The sequence below is a fragment of the Chiloscyllium punctatum genome, chromosome 16, assembly GCF_047496795.1.
Source record: "Chiloscyllium punctatum isolate Juve2018m chromosome 16, sChiPun1.3, whole genome shotgun sequence".
Taxonomy (NCBI): domain Eukaryota; kingdom Metazoa; phylum Chordata; class Chondrichthyes; order Orectolobiformes; family Hemiscylliidae; genus Chiloscyllium; species Chiloscyllium punctatum.
In genome coordinates, this window is record NC_092754.1 from 36,434,374 (window position 1) to 36,446,926 (window position 12,553).

At 41.6% G+C, this 12,553-nt stretch overlaps 1 protein-coding gene across 1 annotated transcript in view; it reads left to right on the plus strand.

Annotated features, from left to right (window-relative positions):
- The first annotated feature begins 304 nt into the window (after positions 1-304).
- ajap1 (adherens junctions associated protein 1) overlaps positions 305-12,553 on the plus strand; it is a 367,197-nt gene continuing 354,948 nt past the window's right edge. The window contains exons 1-2 of the transcript XR_011962715.1: positions 305-327; positions 805-879. The gene's annotated coding sequence lies outside the window, so the exon portion shown is untranslated. The remainder of the gene's footprint in view (positions 328-804; positions 880-12,553) is intronic.

Sequence of the window (12,553 nt, forward strand, 5' to 3'; positions counted from 1 at the left end):
GCAAATGGGACTAGATTAATTTAGAATATTCAGCCGGCATGGACAAGTTGGATCAAAGAGCCTGTTCCCATGCAGTACATCTCTCTGACTGTAAGGATGATGGAAAAGAGCAGGAGAGTGGGACAATGTGGATCAGAGAACTAGCATAGCAAAGATGCATTGAGCAGTCTCTGTTACTGCTGTGGACTTTCATGGTTTAATCAAAGGAGAAACATGTTCAAGGATAGCTTAGAGTTGACACTAAGGGTTTTGTCTTCCTTTTTCAGATCTCAATGGGCTTGCTGCAATGAACTTTCAATCTTGACTGTTTTCATGTCAGATTTCTAGGTAGGTTATTTTCTTTTAAATTTTATTTCTCAAAGGCCTCAATCTGAAGTTTAATTTTGTAAATAATTGAAGGCAGTTTCAGATTGTGCACAGTGTTTTTGTACTAATATTCACTGATTGACAGTCGATGTTCTTGCTGAATAATATTCATCAAAGTGTTTATTAGTTTTCTCATGAATTTTAATATTCTCCAGTCAGCACTGGACCATTTTAGTTTCAATGAACTGACCCAGTAGAACTGTGTTCATTTTGCCTCCATTAATATTCAGTAAATCTGAAGGTTATTGTCTTCTTGAAGGGAAACAATGGATATCAGGGGCATCGTCATTAAAAACATGGACGTTGCTTATGCCACAGTCACATGTACAAATGTATAATTGTGTGTATTGACAATGCAATGATGTGAAAACAGTGTCCAGCAATGTAAATTCATTCCAATTACCGATTGCAAGGAATTTATTGGAATTTATATGTCAGACCTGTTTCCCCAACATCAGAGATCAACTCTCAACTCTGGTAATGCAAGCCATCAAAGGAAATCATAGCAATCAGGTAGGAGAGGTTAATTTTTTCCAGTATTTCACTAGCGTTCCATTCATGTCTAGTGGTCTGTGATCTGCTCATGTTTGAAACTACAATGGGATTGCTATGAGTTCAGTTCAACAGTATTCGAGATTAAAGATGAAAGTTTGCCGGGCAGTAATTCTTACAGCATTTCTTAATGAATGCGAGCCTTGAACAACCTTACTGGGATCTCATAAAGCAATTGGAAGCATTCCATCTTCACTGACTGAGATCCACCTTGGAGTCAACATTCCCAACACTGAGGTTCTTACAAAGGGCTGCCCTCCTAACATCGAGAGTATGTATACCAAAACAGAGTGCCACTGAGTTTCTCATGGGGCCTTACCTGAGGTAGTACTCCATAGTCACCTGAAGGTGGGAAACATCATGGGTGGCTCAGTGGTTATCACTGTAGCCTCACACCACCAGGGACCTAGGTTTGATTCAAGCCTTGGGTGGCTGTCTGTGTGGACAATCTCCCTGCGTCTGTGTGGGTTTCCTCCGGATGCTCCGCTTTCCTCTCATAGTGAAAGATGGGCAAGTTAGATGGATTGGCCATGGTAAATTGCCCGTAGTGTCCATGGATGCGTGGGCTAGGTGGATTAGCTGTGTGGAGTGTAGGGTTATGGGGGATAGGGTGAGACATAGGTATGGGCTGAATGCTCTTCAGGGGGTCAGTGTAGTGTCAAGAGGCTGAACGGCCCCTTTCCGCACTTTAGGGATTCTATTCTATGATCACCCAACAGGACGTCCTAAGTTTAGATATAAGGGTAACTGAAAGCTACCCTCAGAAACTTCAAGCTAGATCCCAATACATAGGAAAAAAAATAACTTTGAGTAGAAGCAAAACAGAGCAGGACTCTTGTGCAGCAGCCTGAACAGGCAGAATGCATTTCCCATGCCAATAGTGCACGACTTCCTCATTCTGCACTTGATATCAGCTTCCGTATTTATATTCAGCCTATTTTCTGAGCAACCTGCTCAGTCGTATTTATTTTCTAGTATCAGAGAGGGAATTGAACTTCAGTGTTTGTGATTCACAGTCAAGTGCCTGATCAAATGATGGCTAGCCTGACTAACTGCAATAAAGAACCATCAAAACACAATATTATTGTTAAAAAAATGCTTGCATTCCAGAGGAAGTTTAGGTTAACAGAACAACACTGAGTGAATATGAGCAAATAATGTGTCTGAATTCTTGGGAGTTGTTTGGCAGAAGCAGCCATGGAATCAGTCAGTTTAATATATGCATCACTTCCCTGGGACCGGTACCTGATTTATCTTCAGTCAGTAAAGCCAATGCAGTGTATAAAATTAGCATACTACCCAGTTGAGAATAGAACTACTCAGATGAAGACATTTGCAAGTTGAGTCCCTGCTTTACCATAACTTTCTGTTCTCATATGGAGAAATACAGCTATTACAACTGACACAAAACATTTTTGCGAAGGAGAGAGAATCATAGACTCCCTACAGTGCAGAAGCAGGCAATCCAGCCCATCAAATCCACACTAATCCTCATAAGACCATCCTACCCCATCCCTGTAACCCTGCTGTTCCTATGACTAATCTACCTAGCCTGCATACTGTAGGCAATTTAGCATGGCCAATCCACCTAACTTGCACATCTTTGGACTATGGGAGGAAACTACAGCATCTGGAGGGGATCTGCATAGACACAGGGAGAATGTGCAAACTCCACATAGACAGTCGCCTCACAGTAGGATTGAACCCAGGATCTCTGGCACCATGAGGCAGCAGTGTTAACCACTGAGCCATTGTGCCACCCCATTGAAGAATAACAATCAGTGAGCAGAATATAGAGGTGAGAACAGAATTGGACAGGCTGATAATTTTTTGCCTTAGTTCAGCCTGCCAACATTATTGTGCATTTAACTCAAAAGTATAAAAAATGTTGCCAACAGGGTATCTCACGAGGGATCACACCTAGTTGCCCATGCCTGTAATGGAAGGCAGCATCTTCTTCCATGCTGGACGGCTTCCTGTTGGACTTCCGTCTTTGAGAACCCACCCATTACCCTTAACTGGACCATGAGTCACTGGCCACAAATAAACTATTTCAGGGAAAATTACTGCAAACTGACAGTGTACGGTGCTGATACCCAGTAACATTATTAACGATATGTTGGCTTAATTTGAGATCTGCAGTGTAATGAGTGGACTGTTAGTTACGAACAGAAAACAGAAATTCTCTATTCATCTTCAAGAAGGAAGTTTGAATTGATCAACATTTAAAACATGACAAGTTTGATCTGGTCAGAAAGATAACTTTGGAGGCCTGGAAGAACTTTCTTAGCAGCTCTCCACAAATCGCAATGATGGGAAAGATTAGATAACCTCCCTGTCCACCTTTGCTGGGAACATAATAGAAATTATTCCAGCACAGGCACAGACAGCATGGGAGAACAGGTTTATGAATGGATGTAATCAGTATTCTGTGAATATTTCAATTTGACATGATTTTCAGTGGGCAGAGTGTTAAACGATGATGATCTTTCACTGATAATTTAACAAGTACAGGCTTGATTTTCTTTTTGAGCAATTTCTCAAAGCCTCAATATTAACCTTACCATGATAGTAATTTATAGTACAGAATGTTCTTAAGTTAGTTTTTAAATCTGTATTTTCATAGGGCCAAAATCCTCAATAAAGGAGATATGGAGAATGCCAATTTTTTCTTCATAATTAATAGTTTATGATGGAATACAGTACTGGAATGGCTATATTGCCACTGTAATAACCTAGGAGGGGATTCAGTGGGAAAGCTTGCATGTGGTATGTCTTAATTAGACAGGATGAAAAATCTCAATTTTCTGACGGCAAGTTGTTGATATGAAGTCAGCACCTTGTTTGTAGCATTGGAGCTTCACACCAGCCAGTGTCAGGTTCAAACTATTACATTAGTATTAGACATTTCATAATTGTGTTCCACTTCCAAGATAAAGTCAGTGGTGCACAGACAACTATGTTCATGCTTGTCTAAAGGAGGCATGGACTCATCAGCTTTGCTGTAAGTGGTTTTCCTTGTATGGCACAAGGGAAGAGAGCAGGAGAATGGAAACTTGCATGGATTCTCAGAACAAGCAACGGTGAGACGGTCACATCACAAAGGAATGGTTAGAGGGAGGGATGGTGTGGCATAATGTCATATGCATAAAGGAGTGAAAGACAGACCAGGAAATACAGCCATATCATAAAGGAATGAGGTGGGAAGGACCTGCCTTTCTGGATGTGGTGATGGGAGATGAGGAGGAACAATCAGTTACAATGAGAAGACAGTGCCCTACAAAATGTGTAGTAGGGAGGGTCAATGAACCTATAATGTCAACTATGTCCCACTGCTGGAGGGGTTGTGTGCAACACTAAATACAAACATGAACATAAAAGAACAAAGAGAGAACAAAGAAACAGCAACATTATGTCTTTAACAATAAAGGAAATGTCATTTGTTTCCCATAATCACCATTGTGTGCTACTGCTCTCTGACTAAGCCAGTCACAACAAATTATGACAGTATACATATGAAATTCAAGTGATGTGAAATTTAATATTGAAAGTCACCCAATCTACCTCTCTACTCTCAAGTGTTATGTTAATGACAATAGAGTTAGAAAGGAAATCTTTGGCTGTGAATCAGAGCTTCCATCTTTATCTAGAAGGTAATTTATAGTCCAACCGTAGCTGCTACGTGATTGTAGGTTTCACCACTGAAAAGCTTCCCCTCCCTTCCATCCCCGAGTGATTACATGTGTCTCTCATGTGTGCTGTCCGTACTTTCAATTTTGATTGTAATCGCAAGCAAAACAGGGCAAAGCAAAAAAGTAAGTGGTGCACATATCTTACTTCATTGGAAATGGCACACCATTGAAAAAATACGCTGCCCTAAAGACCAGGGCAATCGATTCAACGAATCAAATGGTGCTCAACCAGCTGGGGAATTTAAATTCAATTGATTATTTAAACCCAGAACTCAAACGCTGGTTTCATGAATGGTGACTGTGAAACCCCCAGAATTATAAAAACTCATATCTGCACTAATACCTTTCAAACCTGTTGTCCTACATTGGCCTGAACTCTATAAAATCAATAGAAATGTGATTAACTCTTAGTTGACGTCCAAAATGGCTGAGGACAATGAATTTAATTTCAAGGACAATCAGGCATGAGCTAAAAATTCTGAGATTGTAGTGATTAGAATGAAGGCCATGTGGATCTTGTTAACTATGGGATCCTTTATTGGGGGTTGTTAACCTGAGTGATTCAGGGAGCCCGAACTGACAGATATAAACAAGAGATTCAGAGAGTCTCCTTATTGTAAGGACTGATTCTGGACTGGCTGGTCACAGCCAAAATGCTGTGCACCTGTAAATAAAAGGTGACTTGTTGATGGGATACTGGCCTCTGTGTGGTTATTTCAGAAACAAACACAGTGCTTCAGAAACTAAAACAGGCCTAGCAGCACCTATGGAGAGTGAAACAGCATTCATGCTTTGAATCTGGTATGACTCTTCTTCAGAACTCACAAGCAATGGACACATAACATATCTGACATGAAACATATGAATGAAGAAGAGATGGAAGGTTTGTCTTCGGATGTTTCGTCACCATACTAGGTAACATCATCACTGAGGCGAAGGTGAGGACTGCAGATGCTGGAAATCAGACTCTAGATTAGAGTAGTGCTGGAAAAGCACAGCAGGTCAGGCAGAATCCGAAGAGCAGGAAAATCGATGTTTCGGGCAAAAGCACTTCATCATCATCTCTGAGCCTCCAGTGAAGCACTGGTGGTATGGCCCACCTTTTATTGATGTGTTTAGGTTTCCTTGGATTGGTGGTGTCATTTCCTGTAATGATGTCATTTCCTGTTCTTTTTCTCAAGGGGTGGTAAATGGGATCCAAGTCAATGTGTTTGTTGATAGAGTTCTGGTTAGAATGCCATGCTGCTAGGAATTCTCGTGCATGTCTCTGTTTTGCTTGTCCTAGGATGGATGTGTTGTCCAAGTAGAATTGGTGTCCTTCCTCATATGTATTTGAGGATACTAGTGAGAGCGGGTCATGTCTTTTTGTGGCTAGTTGATGTTCATGTATCCTGGTGGCTCATTTTCTGCCTGTTTGTCCAATGTAGTGTTTGTTACTGTTCTTGCAAGGTAATTTGTAAATGACATTAGTTTTGCTTGTTGTCTGTATAGGGTCTTTCAAGTTCATTAACTGCTATTTTAGCGTCGGTGGGTTTGTGGGCTACCATGATGCCAAAGGGTCTGAGTAGTCTGGCAGACATTTCTAAGATTTATTTGATGTACGGGAGAGTGGCTAGGGTTCCTGGATGTGTTTTGAATGCTTGTTTGGGTTTGTTGCTGAGAAATCGGTGAACTGTGTTCATTGGGTACCTGTTCTTTTTGAATACATGGTATAAGTGATTTTCCTCTGCTCTTCGTAGTTCCTCTGTGCTGCAGTGTGTGGTGGCTCATTGAAATAATGTTCTAATGCAGCTCACTTTGTGGGTGTTGGGATGGTTGCTTCTGTATTTCAGTATTTGGTCCATATGTATTATTTTCCTGTAGATGCTAGCTTGAAGTTCCCCATTGGCTGCTCTCTATACTACGACATCTAGGAATGGGTAGTTTGTTGCTGTTTTTTCCACTTCAGTGAATTTTATGCCAGTAAGGGTATTATTGATGTTCTTGAAGGTTTCCTATAATTTGTTTCATTTATTGATGACAAAGGCATCATCCACATAGTGGACCAAAGTTTGGGTTGGATGGTTTGCAGAGCTGTTTGTTCGAGTCTCTGCTAAGAATCCTGATATCAGAGATCCCATGGGTATTCCATTGGTTTGTCTGGAGGTCTTATTGTTGAAGGTGAAGTGGGTGGTAAGGCATGGTAAGACACTAGCTTGATGAATTTGCTGATGAAGTTGGTGGCGTTTAGTGTATGTGTCTTTGGTTCTTCTAATAGAGTAGTCAGTGCTTTCTTGTCCAGGATGATGATGTTGGATGTGAACAGATCTGTTACATCAAAGGAAACCATTATTTCATCCTCTTCTATCTTGGTGTCTTTGATGGTCTTCAGGAACTCGTGGATGGAGTGGTGAGTGTCTTCTACTAAGTGTTTTCATATTTGGTGTAGCTCCTTGGATTTCAGATTCCAGCTCAGCCTGCAAACTTACATCCAGAATCTCAATCTGAGCTACAAATCTTCTCAAAGCTCGCGAAGGAAGAACTATCTCGCAAGGCATTTGGTCACAGTCTAACAGTGAAGCTCCCTTTTCCATTTGGGGTCTCATTGTGTTGCTCCACCAGAAAGAGGTACATGTGATTGTATTTCCAAGTAGCATTGGTTAAGCCAATCACATCCTTGTCCACGTGGTCTAGTGGTTACATAAAGCAACCCTTAGAGATTTAGTTTCTGTCTGCTAGGGCAGTTATTGGGATGGTAGAATTGGTCTAAGTAACCCACATTAGGAGAAGGACAACAAGGTTCACCTGGAAATTTTCAGGTCATATTCAGCCCCTTGCGATACTCCTTATACACTCATGGCTGTGTGGCCAAATTCTGCTCTAACTCCATTTACAAATTTGCTGATGACACTACTGTAGAGGGTCAGATATCAAACAATGCCAAGACAGAGTACAGGAAGGGGACAGGCAGTTTAGTGACATGGTGTAAAGACAGCAACCTCTCCATCATGAAGGAGCTGATCATCAACTTCAGGAAGTGGAGTGGAGGACATGTCCCTGTCTGCATCAGGTGGAGGTATCGAGAGTTTCAAGTTCCTAATAGTAGCTATCTATTTTGGTTCATCCACGTCAATGTTACAATCAAAAGAGCACACCAGCGCCTCAACTTCCTCAGGAGGCTAAGGGAATAGGCTGTGTCCACAATGAAGTTTAACAATTTTTAGAGATGCACCATTGAAAGCATCAACTCCTATGCATCATCCTGTGGTACAGCAACTGTGCTGCCCAAGAACTCAACTAATTACAGAGAGTTGTGAACGCTGCCCACTCCATTACGAAAACCAGCCTTCCATCCATCGACTCCCTCTACACTTTGTGCTGCTTTGGAAAAGCAGCCAACATAATCAAAGACTCCTCTCACACTCTTCCATCTGTCAGAATATAAAAAAATTTGAAAACACGTACCAACAGATTTAAGAACGGCCTCTTCCCTGCTGTTATCAGACTTATGAATGGATTTCTCAGACGTTAACGGTGATCTTTCTCTGCATCTTCTCTGTTGCTGTAACACACTATCTGCATTCTGTTCTGTTACCCTGATGTACTTATGTAAGGTATGATTTAACATACAACACAATATTTTTCACTGTATCACGGTACATGTTACAACAGCAAATCAAATCAAAACAATGTACAAGATTTTGAATAAGCATTGGCAGTTACATTAAGTTGACTTTTCCTTTCCCAGATCAAGTTTAATTAGGTAGATTACAAATGTCTTGCTTTTAGCAGCTGTTAATTTTCCTTCGTGAAATCAGTTTGGCCAGACTTGTCCCAGTGAACCTGAACTCATGTGATGTTAATACTGTCTACTGTGGTGTGATTGGCACTTACTCGGAAATCTCACACAGACCAGATATTGAAATACTCCATAGAGAATGGAAGCATCAAATTGATATGGTGGATGAAGTATTCCTTTGAGATAATGGTTCACGCAAACCATTTAAAGTAATTGGAGGGGAGTTGCTCAGGGATTGCCTTTTGCTGTCTGAGAGTAGAAAAGGAAGGCAGATGTTTCATTGCTTACAATAGCATACAAATGCACAAGGGTAACAAATACTCCCAGGACAGGTTAACTTATTCTCTTCTATGCCCTATTTTGATGCATTTATTTAACTGATTTAAAATATACATGATAACCAACATGATGAAATAACACAAGAAAAGCTTACTACTGAATATGATAAAGTATTCACCATAATAACCATAGGAGTGGTTTCAACTTTAAAATCCTCTACATTCACAAGCACAAAGAAATGTGTTCATTTATTTAGCACTATGCACAAGCCCAGGCTGTTGCAAAGGTACTAAAGCGTGTTTGAGGTCATTCTTGTTATGAACCTGGAACATCTAATATATTTAAATTATTTATTTCAAATTGACTGGTGTGCAAGTTCAAATCTGGCAAGGTTTTATCTGTTAATTTTACTTTTACAATAACCTTTGATTGTTGGTAGACAGGTTTCTTATTTTATATTGGATATTTAACTTTGTTTTCCTTCCTTAGTCAAGCTCCCTCATTTTCACTACCCCGAGGCTGTGTTTGGTGCTCCAGCAGCAATCGTTGATTTTCAAAGTTGCAATGATATTCAGATTCCCTACAGTGTGGAAACAGGCCCTTCGGCCCAACAAGTCTAACCGACCCTCCGAAGAGTAACCCACCCAGACCCATTTCCCTCTGACTAATGCACCTAACACTATGGGCAATTTAGCACGGCCAATTGACCTGACCAGCACATCTTTGGACTGTGGGAGGAAACTGGAGCACCCAGAGGAAACCCACGCAGACATGGGGAGAATGTGCAAACTCCTTACAGACAGTCGCCCGGGCTGGAACCGAACCTAGGACTTTGGTGCTGTGAGGCAGTCATGCTAACCACTGAGCCACTGAGTTCCTTAGAACCACGCAATTTAATAATTGTAGAGGGCAAGATATGATCAATGTACAGTCCTATTCATCTCAGATTCTTCATCTGTCATTTTGCAGATGTTCTGAGTTCACAAATAAATGCAGACATTGTAGATTGCATTGTGCTTAACAAAATATAAAAGAATATGAATTAGAAGAATGGGATCATTTGAATTCAGATTTGCAATAGTATACCTGAGTTTTGTTGACAGACATTGAATTGCATTTGTCTCACATTCATCATTTTGATTCTGGCATAAACAGTCTGACGTCTCAGCTTGCCAGTGCAATGTGTTTTGACCTTTGCTGGTTTGTAAGCACATTCGATGATATTAGGAGTTTCTGAAATATAATTTATCAACTCGCCAGAACTTCTTCTGTGTGCTTTCTGCAACACTCACTAATTCCTACAGCTACATCTTTGAGTTCTGACTGCACACGGCTATCTCACTGACCTAGAATCCTGACTGAATGCCTCACCCAGTATCAATGTAGTTCAGCTGTCTTCCTAGCTGTCCAGCTACCCACAGCACAACTAACATGGAATCTAAATCTCTTCCAGTCTGTCTCTTTCTCCCTTTTCCACTTTCTGTCTGTAACCTTTAAACTGCTCTTCAAACTGTCCTGAATAAATTATTTAGGAGAAAGTGAGGACTGCAGATGCTGGAGATCAGAGTTGAAAATGTGTTGCTGGAAAAGCGCAGCAGGTCAGGCAGCATCCAAGGAGCAGGAGAATCGACGTTTCGGGCATGAGCCCTTCTTCAGGAATGAATAAATTATTGAAAACTTTACAATTAGCACATTCCTATTACGGGGCAGAATTGAATGTTGCCACAATTAGTCATATTTACATTTTACTGATCACTGATCGTTTCTGGCTCAGTAGAGCTAACGGATACAAATAAGGGTTTTCAACACATCTCAATTAGGGGAATCCTTCAACATTTTACAAATGGCCATGAGGAATAGGATTAATTCACCAGAAGAACATTGGGTCACCACTGCTCCAAGAAAAACTTTTCTAAAACTACCTTTAGAGTCATAGAGTCATAGAGTTGTACAGCACGGAAACAGACCCTTCTGTCCAACTTGTCCATGCTGACAGAATATTTTAAATTCATCTCATCCCATTTGCCAGCATTTGGCCCATATCCCTCTAAACACTTCCTTTAAAAGATGCCTTTTAAATGTTGTAATTGTATCAGCCTCCATCACTTCCTCTGGCAGCTCATTTGTTTCATGCACCACATTCTGCATGGAAACATTGCCCCACAGGTCCCTTTTAAATCATTCCCCTCCCTCCTTAAACCTATGCCTTCTAGTTTCAGACTCCCCTACCCTGGGCGAAAGAAATTGGCTATTCGCCCCATACATGCCCCTCATGATTTTATAAACCTCTATAAGGTCACCCCCTCAGCCTCTGCTGCTCCAGGGAAAACAACCCCAGCCTGTTCAGCCTCTCCCTATAGCTCAAACCCACCAACCCTGGCCAAAGCCTTGTAAATCTAGCAGGGAGACCAGAACCGAATACAATATTCCAAAAGTGGCCTAACCAATGTCCTGTACAGTCACACCACTGTCAGTTTGACATTTTTAAAGCTGATTTGGTATCCTCTGGCCAAGCTGGCATCCTTTGACCTGCCTGGCATCTTCTGGTCAGTCTGTATTCTTCAACCTGCCTTGACATTTTCAGGTGTAGAGTTGATAAGCGGATTATGGATGCCCATGTACAGGTCATCTGGCAAAACGTACCGAAGCTCTGAACATCCTGATTACCCACCCTCTGCCATGCTGGGGAGGTAGCCTATGATTTATTCAAATCAAATCTCCATCCTTGTGGTTTTAAATTGTTTATTCAGGTTTTAAATCTTTAATGCTTCTTTTCAGATTTCCTTTGTGCCAGAAAACCTTTGCTTTTGACTCTGTCCATTCGTGGCCTGATGACAATGCTCATCAAGATAAGCATCTGTTGCTCGTCAATTATTGCCCTTGAACTGAGTGACTTACTGGGCCATTGCAGAGGACAGTTAAGGGTCAACCACGTTGTTGTGAGTCTTGAGTCACAAGTAGTACCAGACCAGGTACCCTCCTCTGAAGGGCATTAGTGAACATGGATGGGTCCTCACAACACGGGTGGCACAGTGGTTAGCACAGCTGCCTCACAGCACCAAGGACTTCGGTTTGATTCCAGCCTTGGGTGTGAAGTTTGCAAATTCTCCTCATATCTGCATGAGTTTCCTCCGGGTGCTCTGGTTTCCTCCCACAATCCAAAGATGTGCAGGTTATGTGAACTGGCCATGTTAAATTGCCCATAGTGTTCAGGGATGTGTAGATTAGGTACATTAGTCACGGGTAAATGTAGAGTAATGGGGAATGGGTCTGGGTGTGTTATCCTTCGGAGGGTCATGCGGACTTGTTGGGCTAAAGGGCCTGTTTCCACATTGTAGGGAAGCTATGAACAATTAAAGACAGTTTTGTGGTTACCTTTACTAAGACTTTTCAATGAATTAATTGAATTTAATCTTCACCAGCTGTCAAGGTGGGATTTGAATTAATCCCTAGTGCATTAGACTGATTGTTACATATTTTGGGAAGGATGTGGAAACATTGGAAAAGGTGCAGAGGAGATTTACCAGGATGTTGCCTGGTCTGGAGGGAAGATCTGTTCTCATTAGAAAGAATGAGGGGATTTGATAGAGGGGATTTGATAGAGACATACAAGATGATCAGAGGATTAGATAGGGTAGACGGTGAATGTCTTTTTCCTAGGATGATGAGTGGGCGGCACGGTGGCACAGTGGTTAGCACTGCTACCTCACAGCGCCAGAGACCCGGGTTCAATTCCCGCCTCAGGCAACTGACTGTGTGGAGTTTGCACATTCTCCCCGTGTCTGCGTGGGTTTCCTCCAGGTGCTCCGGTTTCCTCCCACAGTCCAAAGATGTGCAGGTCAGGTGAATTGGCCATGCTAAATTGCCCGTAGTGTTAGGTTAGGGG